Source organism: Vombatus ursinus, unplaced genomic scaffold (assembly GCF_900497805.2).
Source record: "Vombatus ursinus unplaced genomic scaffold, bare-nosed wombat genome assembly UNPS02014791.1, whole genome shotgun sequence".
NCBI classification, from domain to species: Eukaryota; Metazoa; Chordata; class Mammalia; order Diprotodontia; family Vombatidae; genus Vombatus; species Vombatus ursinus.
The window spans coordinates 1,612,465-1,618,517 of record NW_020954569.1 but is presented as its reverse complement, the minus strand read 5'-3'; positions in this window follow the sequence as shown (position 1 = coordinate 1,618,517).

Below are 6,053 nucleotides of genomic sequence, written 5' to 3'. Positions count from 1 at the left end.
TTGTGACCCACAGTTTAAAAAGCGCTGAATACAGTAACAGCAATATTGTTTGAAGAATAATTGTGGGGGCAGTTAGGTGGAGCAGTGGGTAGAGCACCAGCCCTGAAGTCAGGAGGACCTGAGTTCAAATCTGGCTTCAGACACTTCTTGACACTTACTAGCTGTGTGACCTTAGGCAAGTCACTTAACCCTGATTGTCTTGCAATAAATAAATATTTTTTTTAAAAAAAGAATAATTGTGAATGACTAAGTTATTCTGAGTGCTATACTCAGATCAACTACAAAGAACTTATAAAGGAAGATGCTATCCACCTCCAGATACTGATAAATAGAAGTATGCATAGCATGGTTTTACATATATGAGTGTATAGTTATATAAACATATATGCACACATATATATGTGTGTGTGTGTGTGTGTGTGTGTGTGTATCTGTATTAAATGGTAGTCTTCTCTAGTGCAGGATGGGGAGGGAGGGAGAAAGGGAGATAGTTTGGAACTTAAAACGTAACCCCAAAATTTTTAATTTAATTTTAGAAATTGAACTGAAAAGGATGACCTGAATAAGAGAAATATGAAATCAAGCTATAGATTCGGGGTAACGATCCTGAGGTGAGAAAATGTGAATCACAGGAAAGAGGCAGAAGACAATGATGTGGGATTGGGGCTCAAACTCCAATTCCTATTGTTACTTTCTCCCTCATCCCATCAACGTCCTCTCCTAGCTAAGAGAGAATTTAATAACTCTGAGAGAAAGTCAGTGCTCGGGACGAATCAATGCCCAGAGTTCTACTGGGGGCCAGTTGAAGAGAGAAAGTTCAAGACTGGAAAAATGAGGACAGAACCAGAATTGAGAATGGAAATCTCCCATTTCTGCTTTGTTTTCCACTGATTTGTAATTGACAGCCTGTGTGCCCCCTTGGTATCCTGAGTGGTCAAGGGAACTCCAAGAACTTCAAGAAGAAAATTATTGTTGTTGTTTGTCCTTTGTTCTCAAAGAGGACCCTGACATTAGGGAGGTGATGCCATGACATGCAAGTGAATCGGATTTAAGTGAGGAAGGACTGTGACTGAGGATGAGCAGGCATGGATGGGCTGTGCCCTGCATCACCTGGAGGGAAAGCCCAAATCTGGGAGAATAAAGATCCGTTAGAGAATTTGAGGGGTTTTGGTCTCTAGATGGCAGCATACACTTAGTGCTGTTTCACAATATCTCTTACCCAAGCATAACGGTTCCTGACTCTCTTCCTAGCTCATTTAATCTGTGTGTGTGTGTGTGTGTGTGTGTGTTATGGAGTCTGAGGAATGTTGTGACTACAAAATATTCTGCTGAATACTGCTTTGTACCTCTCAGCACCAAGTCCTCTGCCGTGCACATAGTAGGTGCTTGAGAAATGATTATTCAATCAAACTGCTGAAGGAAATGTAATTCTAGATTAATAAAAGAATAGAGGCAGCCTGATGGAGAAGACAGTGGGCTGACCTTAGAGTCAGGATGGCATGGGTTCGCATCCTAGATTTCTAACTCTGGGTAATTCACTTAAACTCTCATTGCCTTTAAGCTGCTCTTTGAGACTACAAGATGCAGAATAGTTGCTAGTCTCTTTTCATAAAGAAAGTTTATTTTACTAACAAAATCATAGACAAAAGGGAGAAAAAAGATGCTGGTGTAACGGATAGAGGACTGGCCCTGGAAGGGTAGGGAAGACCTGGATTCAGGCCCTGTCTCTGACACATACTGACTATGACCAAGAGTGAGTCCCTTAACCTCTTGGTGCCCACTAACAACTCTCTAAGATTTAAGTTACAGATTACATATTTTATATGCATTGATGGGTTTCATCCGATGAAATCATAAGTCTAGATTTTTTTTAAAAAAGAGGGAGGGAGTCTCTAGGGTAGAGGACAACATTGTATGAACCATGTCACCTTCTAGAAAGAGCTCAATCTAGTCACCAAACGACCATTCCTCATAACACTCCCAGCAGCGAGGTGGGAAAATTGAGATATAGGAATGAGATGACTCATTTGTCATTGCTGTGGTCGGGATAAAGTCCATTCAAACTGCTACTTCCGCTTCCACCCTCCCGTTCCACAATATCTGTTCCCCTTGCCTGTGATTCCTAATACAGATTGGATTTAAGGGTTTACTTATTGGATTTATCTGTTTATGATCTTTCTGCCTTGAAGCATTCATTCACCTAAAAAATTTATGAAATACCTATTATCAAACAATGAACAAGTATTGATGAAGTGCCTGTGCTAGGCCCTAAGGATACAAATATAAAGAATGAAACAATCTCTTCGTGCAAGGAGTTACATTATAGTGAAGACAACAGAGACATATAGACGTGCAACATATGTAGGTATGTACCAAATAAAGAGAATGAATACAAAGTAGTTTCATACCTATTCATTTGAGGTGCAGGGTACTAGAGGAAAGAATTCTTATAGAAGGTGGTGCTTGAGCTGAGTTTGAACAGATTCCAGCAGGTAGAGACGAGGAGGGTATGCCTTCCTAGAATGGAAGGAGACATCCGGTGCAAAGACACGGAGACTCATGTGAAGTCCGGCGTTGGGAGAACAGAGAGAAGGCTAATTTGGCTAGATAGCAGAATACCAAAGAGGGAATGATGTCCAATGTGGTTGGAAAGTGACCTTCTAGTAGAGTGGCTAGAGGACCAGCTTAGAATTTAAGAGACCAGGGAGCCAAGATGGCAAAGTAAGAGGTGAGTCACTCTTACCCTCCCTTATTAACCTCTGAAAGCCCAGAAAATATTACCCCAGGAAAAACCCTAGAACAGCTGAACCAGAAGAAAGATGGGGTACAGCAGTCCAGTACTCTAGGTAGCTTGAGGGATTAACAGGAAAGGCACCTCTTACCCTGGGGGAAGGGGAATGGTATAGAATGGGAGGCATCCCAGCAAGCTAGCGGAAAGCCCCACCTTAGCATACCAGAAGGAGATCCTGAAGCCCAGGTGGTAGAGCAGGCAAACACCGACACCTGGACCCCTGAGTGCCTCACTGGGTGGGGGGAGGACCCATGGAAACTAGCTTGGAAAACCACCAGGTGCTTGGGCATTCTACAGCAACCAGCTATCCCAGTGTCTCAACAAAACTCTGGGAAGCACTCCAAGGCGGAAAGCCCCAGGTGGAGAAACATTCCACAGCCACCAAACATCCATCTAAAAGAAGCCAAAGAAAGCAAAAGGAGGGAAAGGAAAGGCCCAGCTGAGCAGTAAATCTTCAGGGGCCACACTACCCAATCCTACCCCTAAGAGTTCCAGTGTTGCTGATTCCAGTCCAACACCAGGTAAGCTGCCAGAACCCTACAGCCTCCAACTGCCAGCATTGGAGGCCCTAGTACACAAAGCCAGCGACCAGGCCCTAACACAAGTAGCTTGGGTCAGTGCCCTCTGCTCCCCAACAGGAGAGCTCCATCTCTTTAAAGGCCAGGAAATAAGCAAACACCATGAACAAAAAGAAACATACGATAGATTCTTATTAGGGGAAGAGATGAAGATCAAGGCAGAAATTCTGAAGAGGACAACATTGTCAACAAACCCACATCTGGAACCTCAAAAGGGAGTATGAACTGGTCTGAAACCCCAAAAGTCTTCTTAGAAGAGCTCAAGAAGGATTTTAAAAGTCAAATGAAAGAAGTAGAAGAAAAAAATGGGAAAAGAAATGAGAGGCATGCAAGAAAGAATCAATAGCTTGGAAAAGGAAGGACAAAAATTAACTGCAGGAAACAAGTCTTTAATACAATTGGTCAACTGGAAAAAAAGTACACTGAAAAAAACAAGTTCCTAAAAAATACAATTGGCCAAATGGGGAAGGAGGTAAAAAATCTAATAGAAGAAAGTAATTTGTTAAAAATTAGAATTGGGGGCAGCTAGGTGGCACAGTGGATAGAGCACTAGTCCTGAAGTCAGGAGGACCTGAGTTCAAATCCGGCCTCAGACCAAACACTTGACACTTACTAGCTGTGTGACCCTGGGCAAGTCACTTAACCCCAATTGCCTAAAATAAAATTAGAATTGGGCAAATTGAAGCTAATGACTTTGAGAAAGCAAGAATCAGTCAAACAAAAACAAAAGAATGAAAAAATAGATGAAAATGTAAAATACCTCATTGGTAAAACAACTGACATAGAAAATCAATCCAGGAGAGACAATTTAAAAATTATTGGTATACCTGAAAATCACAATGAAAAAAAGAGCCTGCACAGGATGTTTCAGGAAATCATCAAGGAAAACTGCCCTGAGGTCCTAGAACCAGAAGGTAAAATAGCCATAGAAAGAATCCACCAATCACCTCCTGAAAGAGATCCCAAATTGAAAACACCAAGGAATATAGTAGCCAAATTCCAAAATTACCAGGTCAAAGAGAAAATACTGCAAGTAGCCAGAAAGAAACAATTTAAATATCATGGAACCACAGCAGGATTACACAGGACCTTGCAGCTTCTACATTAAAAGACCATAGAGCGTAGAATATGATATTCCCTAAGGAAATGGAGCTTGGATTACAACCAAGGATCAACTACCCAGCAAAAATGAGCATGATCTTTCAGGGGAAGAAATGGATATTCAATGAAATAGGGGACTTCCAAACCTTCTTGATAAAAAGACCAGAGCTCAACAGAAAATTTGATCTTCAAATACAAGACTCAAGAGAGACATAAAAAGGTAAATGGGACAGAAAGAAACAACATGTTATTAATAAGATCAAACTGTTTACACCCCTACAAGGGAAGATGACACTTGTAACTCTTGAGAATTGTACTGTTATTATACCACTTAAAGGAGTATACATAGAAGGGGTGGGTATAAATTGACTTTGATGTAATGATGACAAAAATCTAATCAAGTGGGTTAAATGGATCCAAGTAAGTGGATTAATTTGATCTAAGAAAGTGTACTGAGAGAAAAGGAAAGGAGGAGACAGACATGGGTAAATTACATTATAGGAAAAGGCACAAAAACCTATTACAGCAGAGGGAAAGAAGAGAGGGAGATGAGCATTGTTTGAACCTTACTCTCATCAGTTTTGGCTCAAGAAGGGAATAACATAATCAGTTAGGTATTAGAAATCTAACATGCCCTATAGGCAGTTGGAGGGAAAGGGGGAAAGAAAAGAGAGTGGGGATAGAAGGGAGGGAAGATGTAGTAAGAGTAAAGGGAAAGAAAAGGGAAGGGGCTAATAAAAGGGAGGTGGGACTGAGGGAAGTGGTGAGGGGGGGAAAGGAGAAAGCAGAAAGAAAAGCATGAACGGGGGAGGAAAGGATGAAGAGAAAGACACAGATAGTAATCATAACTGTGAATGTGATATATGAATGTAATGGAATACTAATGTGCTATAAGAAATGATGAACAGGCAGGCTTCAGAAAAACCTGGAAAGACTTGTGTGGTTTGATGCTGAGTGAAGTAAGCAGAACCAGGAGAACGCTGTACACAGTAACAGCCACATTGTGCGATGACTAATATTGATAGACTTAACCCTTCTCAGCAATACAAGGATCTAAGACATCTCTAAAAGCCTCATGATGGGAAATGTTATCCACATCCAAAGAAAGAACTATGGAGTTTGAATGCAGATTGAAGCATACTATTTGCTATTTTTTTTCTTCTGTTGTGTTTTGTTTCCTGTTTCTGGTGGTTCCTTCTATTAGTTCTAATTCTTACTTACAACATCACTAATGTGAAAATATGTTTAATAGGAATGTATATGTAGAGCCTATATCAGATTGTGAGCCATCTTGGGGAGGGAGGGAGGGGGAGAAAAATTTAAAACTCAAAAGCTTATGGAAGTGATTGTTGATAAAGCAAAATAAATTAATTAAAAAAAAATTTAAGAGACCAAGACTCAGGGGCAGCTAGGTGGCATGGTGAATAGAGTGCTGAGTCGAGTCAGGGAGACTCTTCCAACTCAATTCAAATCTAATCTTAGACATTTCCTAGCTGTGTGACCTTGGGCAAGTCACTTAATCCTGTTTGCCTCAGTTTCCTCATCTGTAAAACGAGCTAGAGAAGGAAATGGCAAATCACTCC